At 46.5% G+C, this 20,211-nt stretch overlaps 1 protein-coding gene across 3 annotated transcripts in view; it reads right to left on the reverse strand.

The window, feature by feature from the left end:
* LOC119466298 (uncharacterized PE-PGRS family protein PE_PGRS20-like) overlaps window positions 1–20,211 on the reverse strand; it is a 289,395-nt gene that overhangs the window by 133,687 nt on the left and 135,497 nt on the right. The gene's annotated exons all lie outside the window — the stretch shown is intronic.

Below are 20,211 nucleotides of genomic sequence, written 5' to 3' on the forward strand. Positions count from 1 at the left end.
GAAGTCATAGATATGAGCATTACTCAGCAAAACGACAATGATTCAGCGTAAAATGATTAAAACTCAAAAACCTCTGCAATGGGTTCAGACGTGGGCGCTATGTGAAGGAAACACTAATCTTCTTTCTTCTTCTTTGTGCGGTTTTACATGCCCGAACCAGTTCTGATTATGACGCACGCCGCAGTGGAGGGTACCGGATTAATTTTGACCACGAGGGGTTCTTTAACGTGCACTACACCGCAAGCACATGGGCGTTTTTGCATTTCGCCTCCATCGAAATGAGGTCGCCACGGCCGGGATTCGATCCCGCAATCTCGTGCTCAGTAGTGCAACGCCTTAGCTGACTGAGCCACCACGGCGGGTAAGAAAACACTAAAGGAAAATGACAATGACTCAGTGAAGAAATAATCACAGTCCTTAAACACTTAAATGGGTTCGGACATAAGTGATAAATCATGACATGAATGTCCTGACATGCGTGTCATGTAGGTCATGAAACAGCCACCTACGCCACGGTGCTCCCATGGTCGTTTCGTTAACTTGGTTGGTTCCCCGCCAACTGTTTCGCATAACATCAATTCCCACAGGGTGTGGGATCCGCCGGCTTTTATTGCGATAGCAATTGTATGGACACTCCAAGCGCATTTTTGCCGTCGCCTTCGGCGTCGCCTTATGTAATGATTTCCCAACGCTGGAAACGGCGATAAAATCGTCGCTGCGCGATGTGCGTAGTGTGCGCGACTGAAAGCGTTCGAGGATGAGCCGGCAACTGCAACTTAATCTTGCGCACGCGAGAGGGGGGGGGGGTGGGGGGGGGGGGGTGCGCACGGTCTTCGTTCACGCGCGGATGAACGGGCAGGAGGCGACGGAGACGGGCGTTCTGCATACGCGGCTGCTGCTATCTTGAAATCGATCTGCGACGCGACCGCAGTGTGCGCCCGCGGAAGCCTCACCTTCAAAGCGATCTGCGATGGGCCAAAGTGCATTCGCCGAGTGCTGGTAGCTTCGTATGCGCTGCGCTTTCGACACTTTGTTTGCGTTGAAGCGATAGCCAGCGCGAAGGTCAATATGCTCGCTGCTACGGTGGCTAGATGGGTAGGTGTGCCGACCGAGCGTAGTTCACCACTTCTCCGCATCATGACGCAAAATTGGCGCTGCGGACAGTAGAACGGTTCAGCGGCGCGCAACGGCGGCTGCGCTGTGTAGACGAGCTGCGTGTCTGGTAGTATCGCTTGCCTCTGATTGTATCTTTGAAGTGCGCGTTATAATACCGTTCTGAGCAGTGTAGGCCAAGCCAGAATGGGGATTTTGTTGCTGTAGTCTAGTCAGAAGATGCTATATGCTGAGGTTAATTTTCTAGCTTGGCGATTGGTCACATTTATTGGTATAAACGCTGCGCTCCAACCCATTGCATTAAGTACGTAGATGCATTTTTTCCATGCATGAAACAATACTGCAGTGGTTTTATACGCTACATGGAAACGTGTTTACGTGATATTTAGTGAGTTCTAATGTTTCAATTTCGAGAAATCCAGCTATTGTGTTTATTGCTGCCTCAGTTACGGCATTTAAATTTTTAAGAGACGAATTGTGTTGGTAAGTGCATATGGTTCACTGTTTGGTTGCAATAAAATAAAGCAATACGTCTTGGGCTAAATTCATGAATATATTTAAAATACAAGAAACGCTCTCATAACTTGAGTCAGCAAACGCACCAACATAAATAGCCTAGCGCCAGTAAGGCCGCAACGTTGGTCCACCACATCATAACATTATTCACAGCACACGCCTCCAGTTCAGGTGATTCTTCTTCTCCCTGTTGCTTTCGCGCGCCATGTTATTGCCCTTGACAAGAAAGTAAAGGCGTGTAATTGAATAGAACTTCACAACATCGTTTGTGAGCTCTTTCTTGTGCCGCTTACAGCCGATCGAATTCGGGGGATTCAGCTGCAGAAAGGATGCAAAGTCGGCGATACACTGTTCCTTCGTAACTCATTTAAACTGAAGCACAGCTTGAAGGCGTCTTCGAGCGGTGCTACCAGTTTTTTTCGTGCTTCAGAAGGGAGCAACAGCCCTGACCTACTCATTCTGTTGAATTCAGTAATGTCCCTGAGCAATCGGAGCACTTGGTTCTTTGCAGGAACTTCCTTGCTACATAGCCTGCTATATAGAATATCAGCCTAGAATCACTTTTCTTTTCCCTGTAGCAGCGCAGCGGTGCTCGATGTCGCAGGCGCTGAGCACCTCATGTGCGGCTTACAAATTTCCGACGTCGAGGAGCTCATGGACGTACGCTTTTCGGTGTGCCGCTTGCTCATTAACGTCACTGATACAATCTAGCCACCGTACCGATACTGAGCAAGCTACTGAGCAGCTCGGGGCGAACATTTCCGCTGTCAGACAGCGGAACAATTCCGCTGTCTTTCTCACAAATTCAGAGCCCGACTTGCAGTTTGGAGCGAAGCAGTAATTGTCTCCTTGGTGGTCTTCTTTGGTGGAGCAACGCCGCCGCTAATCTCGCCGCTCATTCTTCCGACCTGGAACATTCCATTCCACATCGCTTAGGAACTTACAAACAGTACGAGAGATGCGGAGCTCTTCACCTTTGAAACTGACACGAACAGACGACATAGAACTATTCCAATACGGGCTTTATTTTTTTCGCTCGCCGCCAGTCCGCCAGCCCCCTGTAGCAGACGACGCGCGCTGCGGAACCGTTCTACTGACCGCAGCGCCAATTTTGCGTCATGACGCGGAGAAGCGGTGAACTAGGCTCCACAGGCGCCGGTCGGCACACCTACCCATCTAGCCACCGTATCGCTGCCGCTGGTGCGCTTTATCACTCCGGCGTTTGGACGAGCTTCCGCGGTCATCGAGCGAGATGTGTTCCTGTTTACCTGTGCGCGCGGGACACTGTGCTCGTTTATTTAGCTAGTAAGCGAATATTTACAACTTTATACCAACGATAAACTAGTATGCTTATTTCATATAGGTGCTACTCATGCGCTATCGCAATCGATGCTTCGCCTTTCGGGTGAAATTGCGACTTTTTTTGAACTCCTGTGGGATGCAGGTATCAATGAGTCTATAAATAACATGTGGGCGAGAGAATTTCACGTAACTCTCTCTGTCTCTCTCTCTCTCTCTCTATATATATATATATATATATATATATACACTCTCACTCCCAGGGTTAGTTCTATGTTGTAAAAACATAAATACACAATAAAGTGAATGGTAAAACGGCGCCGCGGTAGCTGAATGGTAGGAGCATCCCACGCGTAATGCGAAGAAGTGGGATCGTTCCTCACCTTTGACAAGTTCTTTTGTTGCGACCGCAATTATACAGACACTCAAAGCAGATTTCTGCTGTCAGCGTCGTCGTCGGCTTCGTTGTCGCTGTCGCCGTGAGGTTCCGTATGAACTCCAACGGCGATGAAATCATTGCCACGCGCCGTATGCTGGATGTGCGAGTGAAAGCGCGCGAAGGACGCGCACTTTCACGGGGAGCGAACGCATGGCGGATAGCAAACGCGACTTCTTCCGTCGTCCGAAAGGGCGTCGGGGGAAGAGTGGGAGGGAGGGAGGGAAGGAGGCGACGTTTAGCTGTGGAACTAAACCCGTATTTATATAAAAACGTTGCGAGGCGAGGAGGTGGTAATGACTTCCGAAGCTGTTCGATGAGTGCCCCGTTCTGATCTCATCCAAGACCACGGAGCCGCCGCCAGGGGCACCGGCAATAGTCACCTACGCCGCGCGCTTTCGGTGCGAACACGGGCAAAACGCCGACGGCATCGACAACTGTTCGCCGCGTTGCTGGTGCTGCTACATTTCCAAGTTTATACAGCCGATAAAACTACTATACTTACTCCGTATAGCTCTCTACTAATTTGCTATCGCAACTGATGCTTCGCCTTTCGGGTGAAACTGTGCCATTTTTTCACCGATTTTCATTTACAATAATTTATCATTTGTTTTTTTTTTCAATTAGTGAGTACAAGTAATTTCCCCTATATTGTCCTTGGTGTCACTGTTGGTGATTATTGATTAATCTGTTTGTTAACATTTATTAATCATTTAATAAGAAGCCAACAAACAGTGACAAGGACAACTAAGGGAAAATTACTTGTACTTACTAATTGAATTTAAAAAATGATAAATTATTGGAAATGAAAATGGATGAAAAAAGAAGTAGCCGCAGGTGGGGAACAATCCCACGTCTTCGCAGTTCCTCAGGACCTGAATAAAGTTCTTTGTCTGTCTGTCTGTGTTCGGATTAGGCGTGCGATGCTCTCACCAAAGAGCTAACGCGGCGCCGTTTTCCCATCCACTTTCTGAGGTATTTATGCCTAAGTAGAATTAACCCCGGCAGTTTTAACCTGCGCCAGCACTCACAAACCTAGGAGGTGGATGTAGAATATCCTTTCTGCCGCAGACGTCAGGAGTAAGTGTTCTTTTTGGGGGAAGACAACTGGTCAATAAACCCACATATTCTTACTGAAGTCATCAATGTTGCCGGATTCGAGCCCTCGTTACGTAATGAACGCGAAGAAAGGGAACAGAGGGGCCCGATTTTTATTAATCATATCATAAGAACCCAACAAACTGCGACACCATTGACAACTAAGGGGAAGTTAAGTTTCCCTATGTTGTCCTTGGTGTCAGTGTTTGTTGGCTTCTCATATATATATATATATATATATATATATATATATATGACGCTAAGAAAGTCCAGTCATTAAACAGAAAAAAAACAACTGCCGCTAAACAGACAAAAAATCGGTAAATCAAGCGGCAAAATCTCTAAACCGTCCTCGCAAACAGGGCTAGGGGAAACTAACTTTACCAGCCATGACCATCCGAACTCATGCTTGTGGGGCAATGTATCGGGTTCACACTAATTATCCATGACTCGATAAAACCAAAGAAAAATAACTTCTGATTCCACATTTTTTTTGCCGTTATCCCTCCGTTATTGGTCAAAAGTTTTCAATCTACGCCCAATTTGCTTTTCTGCCACGCTACATCACAAAACCGTGAAATCTCACCACGTCAAAGGGACGCGTACGCATCACAGGTGCATTATTATGCCGAATAAAACAACTTTTTTAGGAATAGCAGGATATGGCCCCGTTCCAAAACGAATAGAACACGTGTGCCCACCGATCACTCTGGCACTTGCTACTTGGAGCTGCAGCGTAAAATGGATTTATTTAAGTATTATGAAAATTTCTGCGTGTCAATATAACGTTTTTGAACCCTTTCGGAAGGGATAAGATACTGCTCTGCCATCTAATGATCCAGTTTGGCGGCATTTTTAGCCTTCCGATACACATCGCCGCAATTTTCGACCAGCCACCGCCGCAAGCTTAGCATGGGGAAGCAGACAAACAACACACGTCACCGTAGCCCTCCTCTACCTGTTGTCTACTTTCGCTGCGCTGGCTCAGCCTCACAAAAACCCTCTCCACTTCTGCCCAATCCTCACCTCTGCTGAGCAAATTACATAAAAATGACCTGTCAAGGTAGGCAATGTTATTTGCTTTCAAAGCCTGCTATAAATATACCACCTACAAACAAGGACTTCGTTTGATTGGGCTGTTTAAACAACACTCCAGGCCACCACCGGTGTTTTCGTCAGTAGTTATGTAAGTTTGACGCCAGTAGTTTGAAATAAAATCACGATGGAATAGTTTTACTGCATACAGCCTAAGTTTTCGCCACACACAGACTCCGGGAGTGGTGGCGTGTGTGTATATATTTCGGAGGCCACAACAGACAATACTTGAAGCATGCTCAGGCAGCCGAAGAAGAAGTGAAAGCAACGAATTCGCATAAATAGAGGGGGAGGGCGAATATAGAAGAATAGAAAGATGGCCACGTAGAGAGTAGTTCCTTATTTTTGTTGAACTATCCGCTTCATGGTCAATATCCCACTATCATCTAGACTTTACATCTAAAGCTACTTGAGGCCACAATACTAGAAACAGAATTCTGCATCTATACAGGTCTGTCCTGGCAGTGTTTCCTCTGCATCTTAATTGCCATGTACCTAAATGCACTGAGCATTGTTTTTTTCTATTCTGGCACTGATTGTCAAGAGAAAGTAAAGAATTCTGTGCCGCCTGCTTTGGCGCTCTCTAAATTGCGACAGCCATTGCCTCTCTTGCGGGGGATTCAGAAACAGGCACGCACGTACAGTGCACAGTCTACGCGCTTAGTAGGATTCCGGAAAGAAAGCATTCTACCATGTTAGGTTTCGAAGAATTCCTATTACTGGTTTCATGTTATTCGTCGCTGTTAAAATACTGTGTCACAAAATTCGTCCTAGCGGCCTTGTTATCGCTCAGAAACACACACACACACACACACGCACACACACACACACACACACACAGACGCACGCACACCCGCGGGCGAACGCGGGACTATTTGCGAGCGTCCATAACTTCTTATAAGAAGTGTTGCTTGCGGCGGGCGCACCTGAAGTCCGAAGACGTTTTTGCTTTTTTTATACCAGCAAATCTAGGGACTTTAGGTGGACCTAGCCTTGCAAACGTTGCCGGCAATTGCTCCTCCTTCTTAGTACGCTGACTTCTTAGTACGCTGTGTAATCTAGCAGTTATTAATTCAAGTCGCCAGCATTGGTGTCGAAAATCAGCTGATGACTACCATCAGTTCTCTTACTCAAGCTCTGGTTGGCACATCCGAAGAAAAACATCTGCGAAAAAATTAGCTGGCAGAAGATGGCTTAGCCTTACAGCTCCCAAAAGTAACATATCTAAGCCGAGAGCATCGTCATTAAGCCTACGTAACAAAAGCCAGGTTATGTAAAGGTTATGGTAAAGGTTATGAGTTAGATGACAGTAGTGCAACTGCTAAAGAAAGGAGGCTTAGAGTAAGGTTACGTGTACTACTCTCATTTAAAGGACCAAATGAGAAGACACCAAATGCTAAAGGGCATGACGCCAATACTCGGATGACTCTTGGCTCATTATGCGCTCTATGCCAAATGTTTACAGTCGACAACACATCAGCTACGTGTACATCTGGAATATAAAGATACGATGTACAGACACTATGTTAAAATGTAACGCAATCAACCACTGCAATGTTCAAGGAAATGATGAAGATATCTGCACATATTGGGTTCCAGGCGTTTCCTGTATGCACGCTGGCTTACGGTAACCCCGATAAGGACGCCGTTTTCGCAATCAAAATTACTTCTAGTACGTAAGTCTCCGTCAAGAAGTCTGTGATTTTCGCCTTCACCTCTCATCATGGTGTTAGATGTCGGAATAGCATGGTGTGGTGGATGTTGGAATAAAAGTCATTCTGACTCTGCTATCAGATATTATTGCTCTAAGTAACCACGTGGAAAACATTTCGGATGAGATTACACTGTAGTTATCGCACCACTTAAGACAAACGTGTAGGTGCCCCGCTACGGTATATGACGATAAATGGGTCGATCATGCTTTCTAGTTAGTCGCCGATTAATACTGAACGCTTTGTATACGACCTAAAGTACATTAAAATGACTTTATTGTGATTACAGACGTTTCTGTTTCAAATGTTGACAACTAGGAACCAGGTGCATAATTTGTTTTTTTTTTCAGTATATTCATTTTTACTCCGAGTACTTACCTAAAAATAAAAAAAATTATTACTTTCAACCGCGACCTTTGAGATGTGTTTTTGAAGTTTCGCATAAGAATTCTTAAAAATGGTCTGAACAAATATCACTGCTATACATCCACTCAATAAACGGATTATCAGGCTATAAGTTTATTATCGTGTTACATTCAGAATATTATATCCTGAAATAAATTGTTTAGGCATCAAAGCACTGAACATGAGCCTATTTCTAGCGGTAACCAAATAAATAATTCGCATAGAAAAAACAAAGATAAAGCTGACAAACAAGGAATAAAGAAGCAGGAACCACAATGTGTATTGGAATATATAGTTCTGGGGCGACTGAACGCGTAGACGAGAGAGAGTGCTCGATAATTCAACGAAGACGAAAATTTTGCCTAGTCGCATTAGGTCATTTGCCTTAGTATCGTTTTCAATTGTGCTTTTATTTATCTAATCATAACACCCCCGTGCAATCTTTCGAAAAAAGCATTATTATCATCATGATCATCATCATTACAGTTGCGCGTATGAGCCTTTGGCCATCTTTCCGTAAGTACATGCGACTTCACAGGGGATGTCACATTACCTCTCTGGAGGCTGCCCACATAGACCAATGCCGAAGCATGTGCTTGCTGCAGTGAAGCTAGGGAACCGTGGAACATGTTTTATTAGAATTCAACATTATCTACCCGACTATAGGTTTTGCTCCGCTTGCCTCCTTGAAGCTCTTGGGTTCACGGATAGGAGGGGAAAAGTTAACACTTCCACAACAGAAATTAGTAAAACCTATGGGAGATTTGGCGGCAGGAAAATAAGGAGACCACCAAAATTGAAGGGAACAAAGTTGACATTAAGGGTTCTGAAACCTTCATGCAGGAAATTTTGCGTTTGTAAAAGAAAAAAAGAAAGATAGGTATCACAGGTAAAAATATTAAGACAGCTTGGTGGCGCAACGAACCGCTTCATTCCTATGGGGACGCTCATAGCATTCATTCATTCATTCATCCAGCCGTGTGAACGATCACCTACTTATGGAAGTTCCCACGGAATACCCGCTTTACAGACAGGGTGGGTAGGAGTGCGTGTTATATCTTTATTTATTTATTTATCTTTACCTATATTTGTCCCTCGCCTTTGACAAAATTCGCTGCTTATGTCAATGAAGCATTTTCACGAATAAATATGGTTTTTCCCATTTATCTCTGTAGTGTGTAGAAATACCTCTCTTCTACCTCACGTCCCCGAACAATATAACTAAAGGAGATCCATGCGTGAAACAAATTAGGAAAGCGCTTCGCTAATATTTTTGTATGGAACAAAACATAAAGTGAACAAAAAGCCCTCGAGCCTGCTTCGTCTGCAAGCAGCCAAATAAGGTTTATATATGTATATGAAAAGAATTCTGACTGCACGACATAACCAAAAGAGAAAGGATAAACGAAGCGTAGTAACCTGTAGCGATTGCCCCCGGAAATGACATGAGGTGTTAGATAAACAGACAAATCTGCTTTAAATAAGCGCTTTCGCTCGCAATGGTCTTTTTGCGATGGGCAATCTAATTATTTGCGCGCCTACATACGCTTCAGACCTAATTCCGAGTTTGGACATAGCGTAAACTCAGCATATTGTTCGTTAACAGTTTATTTTGTTTGTGACCTTCCGTAGCTATCGCGCTCTTTCTGTCTGCCTCGTTTTATTTATTTTATTCATAGAGTGTGCTCCCTACGTAGACAGTTTCATATGGCGAATTTCAAAATCGGCCTTCGGCTGCCGTCCTCGGGGCATCCGACAAATTACGTGTGAGATACGGCCAAGAGTGTACCAAAGTAGCTTCACAATGAAGAAATGAACGATGAATTGAAAGCCCTCGATTTTCAGCTCAATGTAATCCGAAAGAAGCGAAACTTAGTATAACAGCTCACCCCACAATGAACGTCAGAACCCATTGCCGTATTTCTAGGCTGCTGCACTACAAAAAACATGTAAAAAAAGAAAAAAATATCTACCTTCATTTAACCTTGTGGTAGTGCATGTAAGGCGAAGCAGGTGTGGATGTTAGACAAGCACCGCCGCCACAAGCGACGTACGTGATACGGGCACGCAGATCTGCCTACGTGCAGCGTACATCCTCATCCTTAATGGCTGTCCGCCAAGCACACGTGCCATATTGAATAAATTATTGTCTAAAAGGAAACTGCGCCAGAAAATGCGTTACGTACGAGTTACAGACGAGCTGCAGACATAACAGCTTCGCAATGTTATTCGACCATACGAGAAACCATTAATCTGTTACGTGGAAACTTAAAAACAAAACACTTTTCCTGCTGCCGTTTGAGGTTTGTATGAGTGGCCGCGACCGCTTAATGGCCGTAACGTTAGAACAACCTATGTCCCCATTTTTGTACGCCTTCGGCCTGGAGCAAGTACGTTATTGAAGTAATTACATTTCTCAAAGTAAAATGTGTCCAAAAATTCGTAAAGTATGACTTGCACACGGCCTACAGACATGGTAGCATCGGATTGTAATTCGAATATATAAGAAAAGTTAATTTTGTTACGCAGAAACTCAAACACAAACCCCGTTTCCACCAGCCGTTTTTTTTTTTTTTTTGGTGAGCACGCCGTGAAAAATCCCGACCAACTAGACAGCTTTGCCGTAAAAAATTCGCACTTCTTTCCAAACAGTGAAGCACAGAGAGCAAGCCTTAGCGTTGCGCTTCGGCTGGTCGGAAGGTGTTACAATACGCGGAGACTACATGTTGTCGGTACGTAGTGTGCTAGGAAACTGCTGTGATGTAGCAAGAACAGAGCCCCGGCAGCTATGCCAGGCGTCTGAAAACGCTAGCAGGATTTGCAGCGCAGCCAGCGATGCTGGACGCGTCATATTTCTCGATGGTACACGGGATGAGATGAAGAGCACGAGTGTGCATCTCGGCAGAAATGTTTGTGTGCAGAACGCTAACGCCAGCAATGGAAGGCAGAGCGTGCCCATTTGGCTTCGTTGTCCTTTAAGAATTTTAAGTGGTCGTGGGAAACTGTGGGCACGGGCGCCCTGCAAATTTGTTAGCGCCTCTGGGCACCTTGTAACACTCCTCTAACTGCTTAATTGCGTGACAGTATGGTGGCGCCGGTGGTGCGAATGCACTTCGGGGGTCCATAAAATTTCTCCCAGAAAGAGAGAGAGAGAGAGAGAGAGAAGTTTAATGAAGCGAAATGGAGAGAGGCCGGCCTGAGGTAAATTCCTACAGCCAGCTACTCGGCGTTGGGGGAAGGGGGAAGAGGGAAAGAAAGAGGAAAGAAAGAGACGCATGATGGGTGACGATGACGAGAAGGAGGAGGTAAAACATGTGGCAAACAATTTTGCATGCTCAACGTCTAGGCCCGTACTTTTTAAAACGTTCAGTAACGCCTGGATGGCCTTGAAACTCGATTGAGCGTCTGGCGAAGGACCTAAAATAACGTCCTCCGACAACGTTGGGCTGTCGAGACGCGTAAGGTCCTTCTTCAACCTTTCACGCTCTTCCACTTACTTAGGGCACTCACAAAGCACATGGTCTACAGTCGCATTTACATGGCACAAATCACAGTCTGGAGACTCCATGCGCCACATCAGGTGCACGTATCCGCGCGTAAACGCTACCCCCTGCCTTAGTCTGTCTATAAGACTGGCACAGCCACGTTGAATTTTCGGTGGTAGCCTAAATTTCATGGTATGGTCCAATCTCTCTAGTCGGCTGTGTCGATTATCCGGATTGTCCCGGTGCATTTCTGTCGATTTTCGGATGACACTGGAGAGGAGGCAATTGGCGTCGGCTCTTGAAAAAGTAATTGCAAGCGTTGACTCTGGTTCTCCGAGTGCTTTCTTCGCTTCGGCATCGGCCAGTTCATTGCCGTGTATGCCACTGTGACTGGGAATACACTGAAATGTGATCTGGTGGCCATTTTTAGCAATAAAGTGCATAGCTCGGCAGTTTGAAGAGCCAACACTCTGTAAGCGCTTTCTTTCAACACCACACTAAGTAGTTGCAGAGCCGATTTTGCGACACTGAAGACTGTCCATACTTGAGGAGGCTGTCTTAAAATATATTGAATGGCCTCTATGATTGCCACTAGTCCCGTAGATGTTGTAGTCGTCTTGTTACACAGACGAAACCGTCGAATGACTTGATGCGCAGGCACGACGAAAGCCGCACCAGACGCATACGTCGTGACCGATCCGTCTGTATACACATTCACCGAGGACTCCTATTCTTTCGACATATATTCAAGTGTTACATGTCTGTGGTCGACGGTAGATATTCACGTTTTTTTTGAAATTCCCGGAATAGATAGACGTGCCCGTATATTGGACATCACCCAAGGGGCCAAACGTGGAAGGTCAGCAAGGGCAAAGTATGATGGTATGGCAGATTCTTGGCATTCAATGAGTCTTGAAAAAGTGGAGTCGGGGCGTATGTAGGGAAGTGTCGATAAGGGGTGGCATCCATGACGGCACAGCAGTCGCAGGAATACTCGAAGAGGTTCGCATCGTAGATAGACAGGTAAAGGGGTGACGCGAGCCTCCTCAATTGTTCCGTAGGTTGAGGTGCAACGTGGAACACCGAGACATGTTTTCAGCATCTCTGCCTGGGCACTTCCCAGCATACGCAAACATGACCGGCCCACACATGATAAAACTGACAGGCTATACCCAATGTAGCCGAAGTAGAGATCCTCGTACAGCCGGAGTAGCGAATGCTCAGATGGAACCCACTTCATACCGGCCAGAAATCGAAAAACTTGAGCAAGCCCAGTTGAGCAAGACCATGAAACATAGTGGTCAATGACAACGCCGAAGTATCTGTGGTGGGTCACATATGGGATGGGTCACATGCTGGGTCACATACGACCCAGCACATCTGTGGTTGGTCACTGTGGTGGGTCACATATGGAACGCTATCGCTGCGCGCTTATTTGGAGCCAGTTGCAGTCCTTGGCACTGCAGGTACTGAGACGTTAAAGAAACAGCTCGCTGCAATCTTGCATGAATTTGCGGTGGCGTGACTGCGGACGCCCATATGCATATGTCGTCTGCGTAGGTACTGACGCGTACTGTATCAGGAATTATTTCCGCAAGGCCAATAAGGGCAACATTGAAAAGAGTCGGGCTGAGCACTCCTCCTTGAGGCACTCCACGGACCATAACGTGTCTTCTTCGTTTCGCCATCAGCCGTGGAAATGAAGACTGTGTGACAATTTAGGTAACTTTCAATCCACATGCAGAGACCGCCGGCGATGCGCAAATTACTGAGGGCATCAAGCATGGCTTTGTGCAGTACATTGTCATAGGCTCCTTTTCTGTCCAAGCAAACTGCTTCTACAAGTCGGTGTCGCCTTTTTTCGTGTTCGATCGTGAACACGAGATCAATGACCCCATCTATTGCAGAACGTCCACGCGTAAATCCGGTCATCATTTCAGGATAAAGTTCATTCTCTTCCATGAACCATTCTAATCTAGTGACCATTCTTCGTTCCATCACCTTACCGACACAGCTAGCTAAAGCTACAGGCCGGTAAGATGACAGATAGATTGCGCTCAGGTTAAAAATGAATATTACGTCTACGAGAACATAGGAATGATACAAAGAGACTGCGAGTAGAGGGCAGGGGCCTAAATCAAGCCATCGCAGCTCTATTCACCAACCGAAAGGAGCTAATATAGGGCTAAATGCTCATCTGCTCCGATAGCACAACCCGAGGTATACGTTGGTACAGACGCATTTGGAAATGTTGGCCGTAGACCTTTGTGGGACCCTGCTTACCTGTCGAGCAGATGGTTCGTGATCATAAATAATTTGGTTGCAATGCCTTCTAAGCAAAAGACTATGGTAGTGCCGCAAAACACACCAAGAACAGTTTGTTGCTTTCTCCATTCTAGATTTATTAGGGCGATAACCGTTGCGGCGTTTTCTGGCACAGCTGGTAAACAGCGAAGAGCTGGACACATCATGAAATGTTTCTTTCAACGAAAGTCTCATTCTAAGGCGGTTTGCTAACGAAGGGCTTGCTGACATTAGAAAAATCTGTGAAGGTCGACCCACAGAAGGTGGCCCTAACCCGAGGTCTGCCGGTCCCGAGTGTCGCACCTGTTCTTTGCTTGTGCAAAATATTAGAAGTTGATAAGCATTGGTATTGCTTCTTTTTCGACTATTTATTGCTAGATACTTCCAATGTCTGTAGAGCACGCCACTGCACATTAGCCATAAGTTTGCCAGCAGTAGATTCTGTAGACATTAATAGGCTGCCTGAAAACACGCCTTTCACCATGGTTACAGAGGCCCCTCTTTACGTTACAGAGGTCCCACTTAACATTAAAGAATTTGCAGCGAATGAATAGTGCACTGAAGTAAAGCTCCCGTCAACTGAATCAAGTCTTGCTAATACAGGATTTGTTGGTTCTGCTGCCATACTGATTGTCACCATTCGGTATCATTTAGTTCGATTGCTGCAACTGTGGCACGGCCAAATCAGGCGTTTCCTCATGCTTGAACCGTATCTACCAAGGCAATGTCGTACCAAATATAACTTAAATAGACCAAAAAAGGGGGATGGAAGAAATGAAGAAATGACTTTGCAGCTAGCATGCTGAATTTCCACTCCTCTGTACGTTGGGCAATACTTAGGCCAGTCGTTGCGTCATTTCAATACAGTAGATGAACGTCATGCTCCCTACAGGCGTCATATCTTGAATTGTACATAACAAACCGCATGCAGTTATGAACAGCCAGCTACTATACTGAAAATACCACCACGCCCTAGCCACTGGAACGAAGAAGCCCAAAACAGACTGCTTAATATCTGTGCGATCTATAGCGACCGATATGATTATGCAATAAATTTTGCGTATGCATATATGTAGAAATAGTGCTTCAATAGCACACATCGCATGCACTACGATGGAATTTGCACGTCGCTAAGTAAGTTGAAATGGTGGTTGAGTAATAACTTGTAATTGTAAATCGCTTAACTGAAATCAAGCGTCGACAATCACCCGGAGGTAATTCTGGCCTAGTGTTCGAGTAATATTAGAATCCCGCAGGCAGGCATCTCGACCTTATAAATACCATATGCTTTTGAACGTCGGTTTGGGGTAGTGACAATTGCACAATGCCTCGCATAGAAGTAAACAGTGCCAGTACGCATTGTTAACAGCTCCGACCTCAGTGTGTTGACTCCGTTGTTCTACTGTCTAAGTGGGCGAACAATTCCCACTTTGAAATCTACAAACGAAGAAGCACGATTGCACTGTTCACAAATATCAATAACAAGAGGCACATGGGGTCTCGACGCTGACATTGCATATAGCAGGCAAAAATTAACATCGAGTAGCTGAAAAACAAGGTACTTGACACTCAAGGCGTTTCACCCTGCGTCAGTGCAGTGCTTCGTCTCGCCAAACTGTTTTTCGGTGTAGTATGCAAGTCCCTGACATATGCTGGGACATCAGTTCCATTTTCTTTCTTTTGCGCCCTGCGTCATTGACTCGGACATCGCCGGGACGCTGTTATCACGAGGACTGGTCACTCGATGGCGGATGATACGAGTAAAACAATGAATGTTAAATCAGTCGTTGCAAAGCATAGATGGCGATGACCGACCCCGTTAGTGCCAGGAGCCACCAGTCTTTACGTGCAATAAAGCTGCCTAATTTCTTTAGTCCTGGATTGTTGCCATTTCTAAGAGTAGAGGTGGCGTAGTGCCTGTATACCACTACTAATATAGTAAAGCTTGAGGTACTCTCAAAGATTGGAGCATACAACAGTAGTTAAGCACCGCGACGAAAAATTTCCTGCAGAACCAATCTCACGATAAGGAATATCGGCGTTAATGCGATTACCATTAAAAGAATGTAGCGACAAACCTATTGCCACTGCAGACACACGAAGGAGCAATTTAGCTGCCAATCACACTGCCAATTGAAACCACGACACAGGTTAACTCGTTGTAATATCTGCACCCCAGCTGAAACTCTGTAGTATCTCTAGTGTCCTGGCTGCAACTTCGTTTCAATGGCTCTGCATCAAGCGGCCGCAATCGACGCGGAGGTGTCATTTGTGGATGAGGCGTTATTGCTTTTTTATACAGTCGAATGAGGGTATATCGAACCTCCATATGACGAATTATTGTATATATTGAACAGCTGTAAAATCCCATTGATATTTTCTGTAGAAATGTTTTTTTTTATTTTATCTATCGAATTACTGCATATCGAACTTCTTTTGTGATCCCCTTCATATTCGATATACCCGGTTTCTATTGTATTTAGCTCTACACACCCCTTGTTCCACCTTCTCACATTTATTCTGCGGGTTTTACCACGAATGGGTACGCACAAATATCAGATACGAAGTGCCGAAGTTGTCTGTTCGGGAACATACCCCAGTTGCGGATACCCAGTGAGAAAAGTTGTTTAGTAGGCCAGGCAGTAGCCAGGAGCAAGCTATTAGGCCCATTGTGTCCGCTTCGCGAGACAGCAGCCACCACATATGTAGTGGCACCAGCTAGCTGACAACTTGGTCACTGGGTGTAAGAGCTTAGATACAAACATACCACGAAATGAGTGAAGAATGCTGATCGCATTAAAAAGAAACCGCCTTTATGCTTGCGATAATCCAAGAGAAGACAAAAGAGACAGCGCAACTAAGTTGTCAGAATGTACGAAAAGTAAACTTGAATTTTAGATTGTTCATCATCATCATCATCATCATCATCATCATCAGCCTATATTTAAGTCCACTGCAGGACGAAGGCCTCTCCCTGCAATCTCCAATTACCCCTTTCTTGCGCTAGCGTATTCCAACTTGCGTCTGCAAATTTCCTAACTTCATCATCCCACCTGGTTTTCTGCCGTCGTCGACTGCGCTTCCCTTCTCTTGGTATCCATTCTGTAACCCTAATGGTCCACCGGTTATCCATCCTACGCATTACATGGCCTGCCCAGCTCCATTTCTTCCGCTTAATGTCAACTAGAATGTCGGCTATCCCCGTTTGTTCTCTGATCCACACCGCTCTCTTCCTGTCTCTTAACGTTACTCCTAAGATTTTTCGTTCCATCGCTCTGTGTGCGGTGCTTAACTTGTTCTCGAGCTTCTTTGTTAACCTCCAAGTTTCTGCCCCATGTTAGCACCGGTAGAATGCAATGATTGTTCACTTTTCTTTTCAATGACATTGGTAAGCTCGCAGTCAGGATTTAGCAGTGCCTGCCGTATGCACTCCAACCCAATGTTATTCTTCTGCAGATTTCTTTCTCATGGTCAGGGTCCCCCGTGAGTAATTGACCTAGATAAACGTAGTCCTTTACAGACTCTAGAGGCTGACTCGCGATCCTGAATTCTTGTACCCTTGCCAGGCTATTGAACATTATCTTTGTTTTCTGCATATTCATGTTCAACCCAATTCTTACACTTTCTCGATTAAGGTCCTCAATCATTTGTTGTAATTCGTCTCCAGTGTTGCTGAATAGAACAATGTCAACTGCAAACCGAAGGTTGCTTAGATATTCGCCGTTGATCCTCACTCCTTAGCCTTCCCAGTCTAAGAGCTTGAATACTTCTTCTAAGTATGCAGTGAATAGCATTGGAGAGATTGTGTCTCCTTGCCTCACCCCTTTCTTGATAGCTATCTTTCTACTTTTCTTGTGGAGAACCAAGGTAGCTGTGGAATCCTTGTAGACTTTTGCTAAGATATTCCCGTATGTCTCCTGTACCCCTTGATTACGCAATGCCTCTATGACTGCTGGTATCTCTACTGAATCAAATGCCTTTCAATAATTTATGAAAGCCATATAGAAAGGTTGATTGTACTCCGCAGATTTCTCGATTACTTGATTGATGACATGGATATTGTCACGTAGCAGTGACGCTGAAGTAAACAGTCGTAAAACTGTGTACGACGAAACTGGTTGTTTATTGGGCGAACCTGTGCCCACAAAAGCAAGGTACACTCAAAGCACAACGACAGCGGCGAACACAGTCGGCGATCGTCGAAAATCTAATCAGCCGCGAAACGCGTCGGCTTTTATACCTGAGTCATCGAAGGTTCTAGATTAATCCCTGATGCCCGCGTGTCTTCCAGAAAGTTCTAGACAATTCGCGTCGGTCACACAATCAGATAACATAAGCGTCGGTGAAAACAGGCAACGGAAATAAGCATCGATAACGTTCTAGAAACCTCCGACACAGGCGCGTCCTGCGCCGAGCGATAACGTTTAACATTTGCTAGTCGGTGGAAAGCGGCCACCGGTGAAAGATAAACATTTATACGTGTCAATACCCTCCCCTTAAAAAGCATCGTCCCGATGCTACAAACAAATGTGAAAGCGAATACAAAACCACGCGTAATAAAGAAAAAAAATAAAGTAACAAAGTACCCAAGTTCGTCAGCGGGCGTAGAAAGGCTTAAGACGCACCACGTGGATGACTTCGGGTCGTGCGCGGCGCCGCTGTGATTGCGAAATGCCGTCTGGCACGACCTCATAGTCCAGTGCGCCAATCCGTCGGATAATCTTGTAGGGTCCGAAATAGCGTCGTAGTAGTTTCTCGCTAAGTCCTCGCCGGCGTATCGGAGTCCAGACCCAACCTTGGTCGCCGGGCTGGTACTCGACGTTGCGTCGTCAAAGATTGTAGTTTCGGCTGTCGGTCCTCTGCTGGTGATTGATGCGCTAGCGGGCGAGCTGTCGACCTTCTTCGGCACGCTGCAAATAGGTGGCAACGTCTAGATTTTCTTCGTCGGTGACGTCCGGTAGCATGGCGTCAAGCGTCGTTGCCGGGTTCCTTCCGTAGACCAGGTTGAACGGCGCCATGTGCGTCGTTTCTGGCATGACCGTGTTGTATGCGAAGGTCACATACGGAAGGATGGCATCCCACGTCTTGTGTTCGACGTCGACGTACATTGCCAGCATGTCGGCGATGTCGGGCGGTCGTTCACCTCGATCGGGAGGCGGCGCGTTGACGGGGAACCCTCGTAGGCCCATCTCGCGGTATGGGCATCGGCGGTAGACGTGGCCGGCTTCCCCGCAGTGATAGCAGAGCGGGCGGTGGTCGGGGGCGCGCCAAATGTCTATAATCTTGTAACCTCTGGTAGCTGTGCTGTAACCTCTGGTAGCTGTACCTCTGATAACCTCTGGTAGCTGTGCTGGGCGACGGGCGCGCGTGCTGGCGGCGGCGGCGGTGGACGACGCAACTGCGGCGTTACAGGGCCCTGGCGCGAGCGCGGAGGGGGGCCTTGACGACGGGCGACGGCGGCGTAGGTCAGCGCTTCCGGCTGGGGTTGCGCCGATTGTGGCTGCACATCGGGAACTCCAAGTGAGCGCTGAACTTCGTCTTGGATGACGTCGGCGATAGGTGCCACGTGAGGCTGCGACCAGGGAAAGAGCTTATGCAGCTCCTCGCTAACGACCGCTCTGATGGTCTCACGCAGGTCGTCGGCGCCTAGCGCTTGAGCGTCGGCGTAGTTGGTCAGGGCACGGCGGTTGTATTGCGTGACGCGCATTTCAAGCGTCTTCTCGATCGTTGTAGCCTCGCAAAAAAATTCGGCGACAGTCTTGGGCGGGTTGCGCATCAATCCGGCGAATAGTTGGTCTTTGACACCCCGCATCACGAACCGAACTTTCTTTTCTTCAAACATGTCGGGGTCGGCGTGACGGAAGAGGCGAGTCATCTCCTCCGTGAAGATCGCGATGTTCTCGTTCGGCAATTGCACTCTGGTTTCTAAGAGAACCTCTGCCCTCTCTTTTCGTACGACACTCGCGAAGGTCCTCACGAAGTTTTCACGAAAAAGGTCCCAGGTAACCAGGGTGGTCTCTCTGTTCTCAAACCAGGTCCGAGCAGCTTCATCCAACGAAAAATAGACATGGCGCAGCTTGTCGTCGTCGCTCCATTTGTTGAACGTCGCGGTCCGCTCGTATGTCTCCAGCCAGGTTTCAGGGTCTTCAGCCGATGATCCACGGAAGGTCGGTGGCTCCCGAGGTTGTTGCAGCAGGATGGGAGACGCTGGGGCTGCCATTGGGGTCGTTGACTTGGCCTTGATCGCTGTGGTCTTCTCGGGAAGAAATCCGTACTCCGGCAGAAGTCCTTGCTGCCTACGGCTAGCTCGCTGGTCTTTGGTGACGTTGGCGTTGTCCTCCGGTTTCGGGCTTGGATCGCGGCTTTGCGGGGGCGTTCGCTGCATGAACGCACTAGCACCTCCACCAGAGGTCACGTAGTAGTGACGATTGCTGTCGTCTGTCCTGTATTCAGCATATAAAAACAGGCAACGGAAATAAGCATCGATAACGTTCTAGAAACCTCCGACACAGGCGCGTCCTGCGCCGAGCGATAACGTTTAACATTTGTTAGCCAATGGAAAGCGGCCACCGGTGAAAGATAAACATTTATACGTGTCAATATGATCCATTGTAGAATATGCCTTCCTGAAGCCAGCCTGTTCTCTTGGTTGGCTGAAGTCAAGTGTTGCCTGATTCTATTGAAAATTATCTTGGTGAATATTTTATACAATACTGAAAGCAAGCTAATGGGTCTGTAATTCTTCAAT

Source organism: Dermacentor silvarum, chromosome 10 (assembly GCF_013339745.2).
Source record: "Dermacentor silvarum isolate Dsil-2018 chromosome 10, BIME_Dsil_1.4, whole genome shotgun sequence".
Taxonomy (NCBI): Eukaryota; Metazoa; Arthropoda; class Arachnida; order Ixodida; family Ixodidae; genus Dermacentor; species Dermacentor silvarum.